The following is a 14,397-nucleotide window of genomic DNA, read 5'->3' as shown; positions in this document are numbered from 1 at the left end:
GCTGAACACATGCTGCATCTTGCATGGGGATCGGCTCAGGCAACAGTGACCACGTTGCATTCGCAGTAGAACAGGGATGATTCAACAGTGGAAGACCTGGAGGACAAAGTGGAATAACTCGACGACTAGCTTGCACCCATAAAGACGGAGTTACATATGCATGCACTAACCGGCCGGTGCTACAAATATTGCATGCCTCGTCATCGAAATAATCAATGTCCTCCTATTCGAACACTTGTATATAATGAACATAGTATTACTGCTTTATTCCCGAGTAAGTTGCGATATGCGCAGTGACACCGACCACCATACACAAAACGAGATAGAAAGAAGAGGATGCTGTGATTGATTGATACAGTTGAAGGTGTATCGCTGACACGCGATGGGAGCCATGCTGAATGCACACAATGTGCGCTAGCCATGAGAGCAGCGGTGGATTCCTACTGAAATTCGACGGATTGTAAAAGCATTGAATGCGTCAATGTGACAGGTCTGTGCAGCACGATACTCTGATCACATTCTGTCAAGAGCGCAGAAGCCGTGGTTGATCTAAGATGGGAAAAATTATTGACCACAATAATCTGGGCAAAATATAATGTGAATCGTGCCCCAGATAAAACAAACGCATGCGTTTAAATTATTATAAGAAATCCTCAACCATGAGCACAGTATTCTCCCGATCATCTGCCTTCCCGGATAGTTTCCAGCATTGGCAACCCAAGCCCAACACCGTTAAATATCGGAAGTGCTCGAGGGAATCAAAAATCTCAACAACCGAAGGAACAGCTACAACCCGTTCATTCAGCCAAAGCCCGCTTGGAGTTCGGTGAAACTAATATAGCATAACGTGGGCCACGGGTGGTTGGTTCAGTGCCGGAAGAGCTGGTAAAGCTCAAGAACTGTGCTTTTCCTAGTTCCAAAACGTCTCTATTGCATCTTCGCGGATGAGCAGTATACCACAGCCGGTTCGTCAAGGATTTTCATTTGATAGCTGCTCCACTGTACCACTCGGACAAAATCGGATATCCGAGTAGATCAGGTAAGCAGATGAGGCTTTCGAACGTGTCGAAACGCGGATACTGGATCAGCAACTAACCCACAAGCCGACCAGTGTCGCAAAGATATTCACTTTTGAGACGAACGCTAGTGATAGCGGTATCGGGGCAGACCTAAAGCAGAGGAATGGAGTTACCGAGTAGAAAGTTCAGTCACTCCGAAATCAATGAGCCAGATGTTGATCACCTCGGTCAGGGGCAGACCAAAGCAGAGGAATGGAGTTACCGAGTAGAAAGTTCAGTCACTCCGAAATCAATGAGCCAGATGTTGATCACCTCGGTCAAGTTCACGTGAACTGTCAAGCTAAGAAAATTATTTTTGATGATTCACGGGTTACCAGCTAGGCTGTTGGGGCGTGCACGTTGACCATGTTCATTCTGGAAGTTACACTACTTATAAGTTCGCTGAAAATCCTTCGAAAGATCACCACCGGTTTCGCCATTCTCCATTATCTGTCCCCGAGTTTCCATCTACACCATGTTCTACTTGAACCGCAATTGGACAGATTTTAAGAACTTCGCTCATTTGCACATTAATTCGGTTTTGACAGGAGACTCAGATGACTTCAGTTTAATTCCCTGTTTGTGATGGTCCGCTTCAACCAAATGTGGTGGACAAGCCTGCTTAGTACTCTAGTTGGTAGGATATTCCAGGTACGAAATACGCTGTTGTTTAGGCGTCATATATTAGACAAGCCTCCTTAGTATTCTAGTTGGTAGGCTATTCCAGGTACGCAATACGCTGTTGTTTAGGCGTCATATATTACTGGTACATTTGCTAAAAACGCTTGTCATCCCATAACAGGTTTCGCCCTCTTTGGGCTCCCGTCGAAACTAGTTGTCGAGTTCCAAATAAAAATGAAACTGCCTTACAGTAATTGTCAAATTTTCGGTTTGGATTTCCTTCAAGGTTTCAGTTAGAAACTACCTGGATTTTCATAAGTTGCGTATTGCTGATGATTCCCAGTAAGGTACTTCTCAGCTTATGGGCATAAAATGGGTTCACTTACACGAAGAAATCTTCACAAAAAGTTCCTAATATATTTTACACCATCAACACCCAGGGATTAAACTTTTCTCTAGTTTTGTTGTGGAACACGCGAGCAATTTAACACCTCATATGAATAGAAATACCATCTAACCCGTTGATTTGGGGCATTTCTGGGTAATTTAATCCGATGCTTACCTATACTGAGGTGAAATTCTCATCATGTAATTGATTGATTAATCATGTTATAGCCAAATTCAATAAGGTAGCCCGTATAGAACAACATCGATTGTGTCAAATGATAGACCGATTGCCTGAAAATGATCAAGCGAACGGCATTTCGGCGAATGCTGCCTAGATGCTCGATCGATGACAAATACTCCCATAACGCGCAGGTCCAGTCGTACCGAATGTTTACTATTGGTCGTTACATCGGCTTTACATGTGTGACTGATTTTTGAAAAGCTGTCCAAAATCCCCTAATATGTTAAAGGGAATGACTGTGAACCATTATGACAATATCGTGGTTAAAATTCCATTGAAATAGCCAGTGGGACCGTAATGCAGTGTGCTTGAAAATGACTAGATACCGCCTCGTAAGAAGCAACTTCCTCCGAATCTGGCAATCCGTGGGTTTACCTAGATGCAGGGTTGTAGCAAATGGGATGAAAGTGTCAAAGTGTACTGCCGATTCACACATCGATCATCGAGGCTTCCTCCATTGAGTGATTGAAAGAAGTGGTTGAGCTTCTTCCGACATTTTGGCCTTCCAAAAATCCATAAACCAAATTTACCGGTGAGACAGATATTAAACGGAATAACGTCTTCACCGCATGAACTGGCCAGATTCTCGGCCGGTGTTCTAAAGCCCCTCAACGGGAAATCTAGTGCATACATTTAGAATTCACACAACGTCGTCATCAAAGTAGCGAACCGACTCAGCTTAAGGTTAAGGAAGTAGTGGAAGGTATAAAGCATGTCTGCATCTCATCTACTTCGTTTTTTGACTAAGTGGTTTATACTCAAGAACAAGGTTTAACAATGAAATCTCAAATACTCCCCGTTTTTGACAATATATTTATGGAAGAATTTCAACAGAGAGAGGCGTGGAACTGGCAAGCATGTGGCAAACGTTTTTGGATCGGTCGAATTTATACGTATTGGTTTGCGGTCACCAGAAGGTAGAGAAGTCATCGTTTGAATTCCACTTGACCTCAAGGCACCCGCTCAAACTAAAATTTCGGAGCACGCACAACCCTACAAAAACGAAAGAAAATCTGCCAGTGGCACCTTGAAGTGGAACACTAACGATACACACCCGATTATAATTTATTTGAAACTCTTCCAATCCACCAAATTAAGAATTTGAAAACCACAGTAAGCGGCACTAGCTATTATTCACACTCAACCCTAATCCAGTTTGACTATGAGAAGGGGGCTCACTGATTGTTTCTTCGCATGTTTTATAACTTGACCGATTTGGTGACCTGCTCACATGGCCTGAGGAAGCTTTTCTGTCAAAGGCGAAACGTTGTCAAACTAAAAACTACTGATTGTTTATCAAGCCCTTCCGAAACGTGTACGATCTTCCTTATCCCGGATAGTGTTAACGTTGGTGCTGTTTCATACCATCTCAGCGTAGAATGCAGTGTCTTCTGAGAAGTAAACAAATGAATTAATTATCGATTGACTGAGTATAGTTTTAATGGATAAGCTTTTCAATCTTGAATTTTCTAAGCGGGTGTGTTTTGGAGCAAAAATGACTGAGTATAGTTTAATGGATAAGCTTTTCAATCTTGAATTTTCTAAGCGGGTGAGTGTTGGAGCAAAAATGACAAATATGCCGTTTTTTACAGGTAGCATAAATCTGGATTTTGGTTGCAACAAGTAATGTCAGCAAACAAAAACTTGTCCATATTCACAAAGATTCGTAATTCACTTCATCAACGAAGTTTATAAAGTCACTGAACTTTTTGTACCGTTTCACTGTGTGTGTCGAAGCACTGTATAATATATGGGGTAGGAGAGAGGATGACGTCAAATTGTGCAAAGCTGACGTCGATTTATGGGGAGTTAGACGTACGAATAAATAGTGTGGTTTCACAAGTAAGCTTGTTTTCGATACGTTGCAACGTTGCAGCATAATGTTTTCCAAATTAACTGCCACAAAAACGTTAGCGGGAGCACATCTTCAGGGGTGCGGTACCAATCCAATGCTATAGAAAAATGTTATCACATAAATGTCATTGTGATGAGCTACCTCGCCGCAGTTACGGAAATTTTCGAAAACTAGATGACATGCAAAACTCAATACCCGAATTCATCCAAGTTTCACCTGCTCAAGCATTGCGAGTAATTTGCAATGATTTATTTGATGTTTCGATGCTCCGCGCAACAAACACAACTTCTTATGAAATTCCCGTACGAGACAAGGCTCTCTCATATTAACCTACAGTCTCTTCTAGAAAGGTGACAAAATTAGACGCATTAATACTAACAATGAGCCGATATCTAGGTGAGCAATAAACACGACCGACCCGTGGTTACACATCCAGCATTTCATGAGCATAGAAAACCTTGGCGTAAAGTAACAAAAATTGACTGTATTAAATCGTAGCCCCAAAATCTCTCGCAACGGTCAAAGAATTTTGCAAATCTTCTTTGAAAATAATCCAAGTTGTAGATGCTGCAATATATGGTAGGTAACCGATGTCACTCGTGATCCTCTTTTCAGTCGCTCTCATACAACAAGGTTAAACTTTCTCTCCGCCGTAGAAGCGTGCTTCGGGAAGCTCAGCTTGGCTTAGGAGATCAGAATAATTCACTGCTTAAGCCCATAACTTACTAAACGTGTTTTGAAGCCAGCCTCGACTTTCCGATTTGTCACGTCCAGGCTTGGGTTACCCGGCGGTTGCTCAGCCCTTCTGCTGCGCTCCGGCATTATTGCGGCTGCACACCAAAACGGTGTTGCCGCTGAAGTATTACTGTTATTATTATGTTCGCAATGTTAAAACTCCTATTTCATCACATTGACTTTCAGCAGATTATGTTCAACTGTAGTGCTGTGAGGATCAGGCAGGTGAACTTAAGTGAATAACGCTGCGCAAAATTAAACTTTTCAAAGCAATTGGACAGAGCACAAATATCACTACGTCACCTGTGAAATGCATTTGGTTGACCGGTACAAGCACTGAAAGAATGTGGAGACAGTGCCAACTAGTGTGACCTTACATTTTTTGGTCCTCTGGTTCCTTATCTTTCAGGCAAGCCAAAATGTTGGATTGCAGTATGTATTGGCCTTCCGCTGCGATGATCCTTTCTAAGGCGATGACAGTGAAACGCCATTAAACTAACTGTCAGACAGAGCAATCTTCTCATTCTTCATTTCGTTGGGTCCTTGGTTAGGCGTATCCAAAGCGCACTGTGCACAAGCTATGAGTTTCTGCAGAACGGTGGTTATATTGAGTACTGTTCCTCGAAGGTGGTCACCGACGTTTGGTTATTCGTTAATTCGCGGAACTGGGTTGCTAGTGCGAACTATGTTTGACCTAAATCCAGCGAGTAAACGCTGAAATAAGGTTTAATCCTCACCGATGTTAGTGGACCACACCATGACGTGCCACTAGAATAGCCAGGGAATCACAAGTTTTGCTGGTGCTAAAATAGAAATTCGACCTTGCGGCGCGTCGGGAAGCCCAAAGATTCAACGATGCACGAACTAGCAAGAATTTTCGGTGGCCACTCAATACGTAACTTGGAGTTCCAGATATTCAGTGGTTCTTTTATTCACAGTTCTGTGATAATTCCACCTGATTTTGGACATAATATCAGGCCAACGAGTCTGGATTTCTCGTGGAGAATGCAGTTTCCCAGTCGTTGCCGTCGCATGTGGATGAGTGAACCCTTAGTCGTACGACCGTTGACCATCGGGTCCAATGGCCCACCTTCGACATGTGTTACGTATCGAAGTGATCTACCCTGTAAAACTTAGATATACAAACATTCAGGCAGCTCAGGCAATCCAACCGAGTTGGTATTGAGGTGATCAATTTTTTACTAGTATAACTCATAGTATGCTGGTACATGCCGAAAATACCCGAAGTGAACTGGCTGTTGGAATCCGGAAGATGGGAACTCCAAGACCCATTTCATACTCGACATTATGGTGTACCGAATCAGGGACGTTATGCATGCCGAGAATTCTGATGTTTCGAAGCTTCCAAAGAATGCCTTTATGCCCCAATACTTAGAACGGGTGTGAAAAATTTCACAGCTCTTTTGAATAATCTGTCGCATTTTATTAGAGGAAACCTCCACCAGATCAGTTTGGCTGTCGTTTCATAACTCGCCCACAACACAACCGGGTAAACGTTGGGCCAAGAACTGCTGATCGGTAGTGCTATTGGCTCTCAGTTGGAGTGGATATAGCGCCAATCGTCATCACAAAAAGCAAACACATATTCACATTTTGTTGACGGTTTCCTCGGATGACGACTTATCAAAAGAAAGTTTCAGTCATCTTATCAAACCATTCTTTCTCTGATTTACTCATGGATTGCTGATGTAACGGTGAAACAACAAATGGGGCAGCCATGAGTGTAATATGTTCTCTTCCAGTAAATTCGCTTGAAAAGGGAGATCTCTGCGGAATTTGTGGACTCGCTTTAAATTATTTGCTTGGACTTGAGCAACACTCAATGCATATCCAGAAACGATGAGCATGACGCGTTTAGGTGGAGATGGATGTTTAGTATTTCTAAGTACGTTGCGTATGAGATGTTCGCCTTCCTGCCCAATAGTATTAAACCGGTCAGTTGGCATTTAGCAACAAGTTACTCCGCAGGGAAGGCATTCTTCCTTTTAGTTGGTGCCGTGAAAAAGATAAGCATCAAAGTTTTCGTGGTCATGACCCTTTGAGGATGGGCATGTTTGAACCTCCCCGGAGGTTGCTGAGGAGTTCGCGGAGGCCGCCGGACTGGAGAACTACCGGAGTAAGTTCGCGGCGCTGAATATCCTAATCAGCGGCGACACTGGATGCGGCAAGAAAAGATCTTTGGAAGCTGGACTGGGCCTTCGCGAAGGGCGTCCTTTGAGCGGAGTTCGACACGCCGGCCGATCGCCCTGGTGACAGGGTAGGGCGCAATCAATCTTGACGGTTATCCAAGCTCTGGGGTGATGCTAATTTGCGAATAGATGAAGCCAAGACACAGCTCGCGCGAAGTTCGGTGACACCGCTGGGTCATAATTGGGTCACGAAAAATTTAGCTCAATGCTAAAAAATGGCAAACATCAAGGAATGTGCTGTTTTCAATTCAAAGTGTTTTCTACAACAGTTTCTTGGACGAGCAGTATACTACGGGAAAGGGAGATCTTTGCGGAGGTTGTTTACTCAATTTTTACCATTTGTTTGAACTTGAGCAACGTTCAATGAATATCACGGAGCGTTCAGCAAGATGCGTTCAAGTGAAGATGAAATTTTATTTTTTGTAATTAAGACGCAAATGAGAGGAATGATTTCCTGTCCAATAGTCATATAACGGGTCAGTGGGCTTTTTGTAATAAACTACTATGCAGGGAGGGCCCCGATCCTGTCACTGATTTTATGAAGAGTTTAGAACAGTTCACATTGGGATACATATTTTTACTATGACGTTTTAATACAAAAAGCCGTATTAATATCCCCACGGACCAAAATTTGTAAAGGTACTCATAAGGCCAGCAGATACGTGTAGACAATTTTGCAGACACAGGTTGCTGCTTAGTACTCTCTGTAGCGCATTATTGCTCAACAAATTCCTAGAAAACACCACAAATCACCAATGAGCACACATCGTTGATAAAGGTTTGCGCAAATGGTCAGTCATTGAGCAAGCTGATCAAAATGTTAGGTCATACCCTGATTAACATAAACTTTGTACCGCAGACCCATTAGATTTCTGGTGGATACCTTTTTTTACATTGTTGCCATACATTTGTAGGGCAAAGTTCGATTCACAGGAGGAGCACAGTATAAAACTCCAGGCACATGTAGCTTCAAATAAACCCGAATATGATGCTTCGGTGTTCGCTCCTTATTGCGTTCTTGTTCTGCATCGACCACGTTGCATGGTTGGAGGCCGTCGTTGTCCACAGTTTGTCATCATTATTTAACAATAATCCGTCGAAGTACTCGGTTGTCCTGGTCGCTGGTCCCAACACCTGGGAACATCAAGTAGGTTTCCGTTGGTTTTTTATTTGTTTGGGACTACAACGTTCATCAAAATTCTATAAGAAATCGTTTTGAAAGTTTGCAATAATGGTCCACAAACAGTGGAGTTCTACATAGTTTTCTCCGGGGCTGTGATATGTCCCTCGGATAGGCGGTGGATAGAAGCCGCAACTAATGGACACACTAACGGACACACTAATGGACGCATATTTTCGTGGCTTGTATTCGTTTTCGTCAGTAGCTCCTTGTGTTTTGGGTGGGGTCGATTATACGGTCCTAATAAACTCTGATGTTACTGATGTGCATAGTCTGATTCACGTTAATCTGAATCCGAATTTCGTCACCCATAATCACTTATTTTTGTGTTATGTTACGAAAAATCACTACCTGTGATTGAAAGGTATGGTTTTGTATAAAACACAAATTCGATGGCTCCCCAGCCACTACTAATCATTTGACCTGACATTGTTTACCCATTATATTAGAGAAACCCTCCCGGACTCCTACAGTGACTTGTTGTATAAACGAGGTCTCAGAAACCTCAATAAAGAACACTGACGTACCAACAGCATTGGTTGTTACGGCGAAAGTACCGGAATTGCATGGCAATGTAAGCGGATGAATCAAGACTACTTAGTGAGATCAAGTAGCTTGTATTTGGAATAAACGTAAAGAAATCCAACTTGGTCAAATTCGTTCGTCCGCTAGTTTATCGTATTAAAAATGTTATTTACAGAGCCGCATCTAATGAGTGCGGCTGCATACATTATTAAGATTCAGCGCGTAATAATTTATTGCATCTAAGTTTCGCCGTAATGTGACTATTTAGCTAGTACACAAGCGAACGACACATTCGGATGTGTTTTCGAAGTCAAGGGATATCGAGATTGCACAGCTCCTGTGAGCGCGTCGTTGTTCCGACATTTGACTGATTGTGGAACTTGCTCCACAGAAGCCCTACCAGAGTAGAATCATGCTTCCTGTACTTGGGATGACCCATCCAAATACTGTTGGGATAACTGATTCTCCACCAAGATTGGATTATTTTACACATTATGATTGCCTTGGTCTCGATGCCTCAATCTGCCTGTTATCTTTTATTCACGTGTCATTTATTTTCTCATTCATGCGAACGTTTACCACGCGTATCAAGTCGTGCGCAAACATAAAGTTCCAGCGAAGAATATAATCATCTTCACCTGCGATAAATGTCGCGTACAATTTTTGTCATCTGCTAATGAATAGAGTATGGAAAACGCACTTCGTTTCTTGGCCTCAACACGTCACACTGTTGTTCCGTATTTATCATGTATATTATTGAGGAATTTGAGTTGCAGACAATCATGGTGTTTCATGTGTCTCTTCAGATGTCTTATTAGATTTTCTTTCGGTTGAGGCCTTTTCTTGCGTGTAGACACCATAGAACCCTGAAGCAAGCGGCACATCCTGATGATGATGATGAGGGGGAGGAGGATGATACCGATATGTATTCTTCTGAGTACTGGTTTCCGTAGCGTGAAATATAACACATTGATATATGGACGTCGTTTCAGTGCATCAGCCGGCTGATGGTTTGGAGCAAAGAGTAAGCAGAGAATCTAGTAGGCTAAACAATATTTAATGCAGCCGTACAGGAGAAAAGAGCTTCCTAAAGCATTAAAATTTGGGTCCTGTGTGTAATCTGTATCACTCGTATGTCTTCCATTGCCCAATCGTTCGTTCGGCTGTAGCATTTTTAAGGTGCCTAGCTGCCATGACACACGAAGTATGCCCGAGGTCTAAAATACTGCCAGGTTTCCCAAGCCTGGACTTATGTGTTCGGGAGGCACAAGACTGCCCGCTACCTTGCACTCGTTTATTTCAGAAACCCGTGTGAATGCAGTGTCACATGACTGCTAGCACGAGGGCGTCTACAAGGGTGTGATGATTGACTACCCTGGAAAAGTAAGTCCGTGTTCCGGTGAGTGATACTCATTGCAAGATAACGGCTATTTCTAACGTCTGCTGAATTTCTTAGCTACTTAGGTAGATGAGGGCTACTTGTTAGTGCTTCCAGGTTGTCCGTGTTCAACTCAACTAGAAAACCCAGGCTTGGGGAGTAAATTCAAATGCCATGTTTGATAAACAGAGCGACAATCGAATTATTCAGTTTTCAGCACACATCGATCATCGTGAATAAAATAATAGTGAAGACGGAGGGCAGAACGTACATTTCAATTATTTGTTAGATTGCCAAACGATGGTTGCTGTGAATAGAGTGAGTGTGAAGAACGCCATTGTCACAGGAAATATGGCCATCCGTTTTGGGATGTCACACGAAATAACTTCTTGGAAGTATTGAAAGGCGATATGCAAGTTGAAGCCAACACTAAGAAGGTGCTGAACAGTTGAGTTTGCGCGGAAATGGATATTGTTTATGCATTTGTTGATCACAACCGGAATTCTAGTTTTGCAGGTAACCGTCTTCGGATTTACGAAACGCGTGTTTAGTATTCTCGTAAGTAACTTGGCACGTAATCTTTTCGAGTAAGATTCATTCCACGGGAAAACCGGTTTATCCATTTCTGACTTTTGGTTATTATTAAATCATAGGCACCAATCGCCACTGTTAAGAAGTTTCGGAAATATTGCAATACGCGTGTGGTTTCAAATGTCAGCTTGGTCGTGTACAACTTTGAGTCGGCCGGTCTTGGAGTTCTTCTTGTACCGCCATTCAAGGAAAATCCCTTAGCTTTTAGAATACCTGTTTCAACTTATGTTCTGTGTGATTTAGTAACGTCAAAGTTGTTCTTTCGAAATTCCTCCCACGCCTTCTTGATCCGCACATGACCAGATGGGATGCGTCGACATACAGAGACAAGCCAGGAAACGAGGCAAATGTTTATTCACTCGCAAAATTTAAGTATATGATCCGTTCAATTTTACACTTTTTGCGCGTTTTCTGATTAACCGGTGTTTCGCACAGAGGCCTGCGATGGATGTATCCGTACATAATCCCAGTTCTCGTGAACTGATCTTTTTCGTTCGCAGTTGGGAAGAAACCCCTTGATTTAAAAGTTTTTGCGAACACTGATTGTTGGGCCTTCTTCAAGAGCTTCGTTCTAGTTGGTCTGCTGTCAATCAAAATGTGGTTCAGAAGCTAGAAGTTGGAGTGAGAGACCATCAAAGGTGAAAAGCCAGAATGCAACACATTAAAAGTCGGCAACCGATCAATCATAAAATGAACAAAAGGTTTTCAGACAGTAACTACTTAAATTAGCAATTGAATTCAGGAGTTACCAGTCACAACGCAGCACAGTTCGAAATCGACCATTTGGTCCCCAAGAAGTGTATGCTCCGTTCGGCCAGTCACAGCCGTATAATATCAGACAAGTATGGGTAACTTCCAAGTCAACCACTCACACATGATGTCACTTCGTTTGATGATGGGTCAATCGCAAACTGATCACTAAGATCTGAGAACGCATGAAAACCCTCTTGATCAACGACCAACAAAAGGAACATTTCCAGATTAGTTTTACCGAAAACATGTGGCTTCTCAAATAATAAGTTACCAAATGTAGGATTGCATTACCTTGGTTATAAAATTTTTCTTGAGTAGTGTATGTATTATGTAGGTATTTCATTAGATAGACGTAATCATGCTAACAAGAGAGTCTTCTCGAAAGAGCTGAGTGTGTCGATGATGATAAAACTAGCTAAAGTGAAAAAATGCTTCCATCTTCATGCTTTGGAAACCATCGGGGCTGCAATAATCCGTGATACGAAAATCCACCAACAGACGTACAATAATCGTATTGTCATCCACTTATTCACGTGGTCCCGCAACAGTTACTTTGGCCACGGATTTAATCCAGTGGCGTGTATTCTGAAATGCGAGTTTGCTATGCTTTCATTTCCTAGTGATGTTTGTCGTGCTCTCCTATGTGTGGGAGCGCCAGCCAATAAGTTACTCTTCAAGACCACCCTAACCTTTCTGCCCACTAATAGCGGTCCTAATGAAAATGTGTTCATCTCCTACTCTGGCCTTGGCGGGATTTCCTTTATTACCTTCCTAAATGAATATGTAACTTTAGTTAATTTAGGTAACCACGGCTTCAGCACGCAGTTTTTTAGTTGGAAGCTAAATAGTGAATGGATTGAAAAAGCTTACGTAAACATGTTGGTGCAATGACAGCGGTAATACTCTATAAAATGGAGTTCATATTCAAGCTGTTCTACACACCAACCAGAAAACGGAAAACAAGCTACGATGTTCGTACGTCACTCTGAAGATTGGCATCCCCAGGAATTCAAGTTGGATAGATATCGCCAAGTTGCTTTAAATGACACCGTTACATAGATTTTGATCTACGAAGATGGAGGGAGATCTTAGATTTGAATTATTTCTTGGGGTGAAGGTGGATGTTTGCATTGAAAAGAGTGAATGTGTGGAACACCATTGTTACTGGAATAGATGGTCACGCATGTTCATCCGTTTTAGAATGTCACACGGGATAACTTCTTGAAAGTACTCAAAGGCGATAGGAAAATTGAAGCCAACAAGAAGAAGGTGGTGAAAGGTTGAGTTGGTGCCGAAATGAATATTTTTGATGCACTTGCTGATAACAGCCAGAATACTAGTTTTGCAGGTCACCGTGTTCGGATTATCAAAACGCGTGTTTTGTATTCTCGTAAGTATCTTGGTACATAATCTGTTCGAGTAAGCTTCACTCCACGGGAAACCCGGTTTATCCACTTCTGACTTTTGGTTCCTATTAAATCATAGGCATCAATCGCCGCTGTTAAGAAGTTTCGGAAATATTCAGATATGCGCATTTGTGAGTGGCCAAATATCTGCTTGGCCTTGTACAACGTTGGGGCGGTCGATTTGGTTTGCTCGGATTCAGGTTTTTTTCAACTCACGGTGTTGAACAACGCAAATGAACACTGCCGGTTGAATAAGCTAAATGCACGTCCACTAGCAGCCATCTCGATTTATGGCTGTCCCCCAAATCTGTATAAAAATTCACCGATGATATTCTCAGCTTTTAGAATACCTGTTTCAACTTAGGTTCAGTGTGGTTTAGTAGCGTCAAAGTGGTTCTTACGAAATTCCTCCCACGCCTTCTTGACCCGCACTTGACGAGATGTGAAGCGTCGGCATACAGAGACAAGCCATTAAAACGGGGCCAATGGTTATTCATCCGCAAACCATAAGTATCCCATCCGGTAAATGACACACAGATTGGAGTTGCAATTGCGATTAAACGGTGACCACCCGCTCTTTGTGCGTGGTTCCTCAATAACCGGTTTTTTTTGTACAGGGACCTGCAATGGACGTTTCCGTACATATTCCCAGCTCTAGTGAACCGATCTCTTTCGTTCGCAGTTTGACAAAAACCCCCTTGCTTTAGAAGATTTTGTGAACACTGATTGTTGGGCCTTCTTCAAGAGCATCGTGTTAGTTGCTACTCTGCCGTCATTCAGAGTTGCTTCCGGGAACATAGTGCCTCGTGGTCTGTTCGGTCACCATTCCAAGGCAGTGGTTTGGTAGGTGTTCATATAGAATTTTTCTGAAGTTTCGCCAGTCCTCACAACAGCTTAGGGTGGAGAGTTCCAGCATTCACCCTTGCGAAGCACTCAGTTTAACAAATACTAATTTCTGAACTCACCTGCTAAGTGGTAACAGACCTGTAGCACTTCATGTGCTGTGGCCTAGAGTATGAAGTTTCCGCGGTCTGTCGCGGACATTATTTCCTGTTGCAGCAAGCTAGTTTTCTGCGAAACTACATTTTCAGACAAAACATTTTGTTAAGCATATTTAAAAGAGATATTTTTGTTACTGGACATATTGTGAGTCTAAACGTTTGTATTTTGAAATTCGTCAAGCGTTGAAAAAAACTTTATCTTAAGTGAGCTTGATCTTATTTGGTTGGCTTTTCGTTAACAGATTTAATAACTAAATAAAACGAAAGTTGGTAAAAAGCATTTCCAATACCAAATGCAACCAAATTTTCGATCCCGCCTGTAGTTAGTTGAGAAAGAGAACGAAAGTAAGGTGGTCTATAGAATAGTTGATCAAAGGAGATGACCTCATCTGCACAATAAACAATTTTTATTAACTGGAAGGGCATTCACCAAAACAAACTCCAAACGCCAAAACT

Source organism: Opisthorchis viverrini, assembly GCF_000715545.1.
Source record: "Opisthorchis viverrini unplaced genomic scaffold opera_v5_443, whole genome shotgun sequence".
In the NCBI taxonomy this organism is placed as follows: Eukaryota; Metazoa; Platyhelminthes; class Trematoda; order Opisthorchiida; family Opisthorchiidae; genus Opisthorchis; species Opisthorchis viverrini.
The sequence above is the reverse complement of the archived record's forward strand: the minus strand, read 5'-3'. Positions refer to the sequence as shown.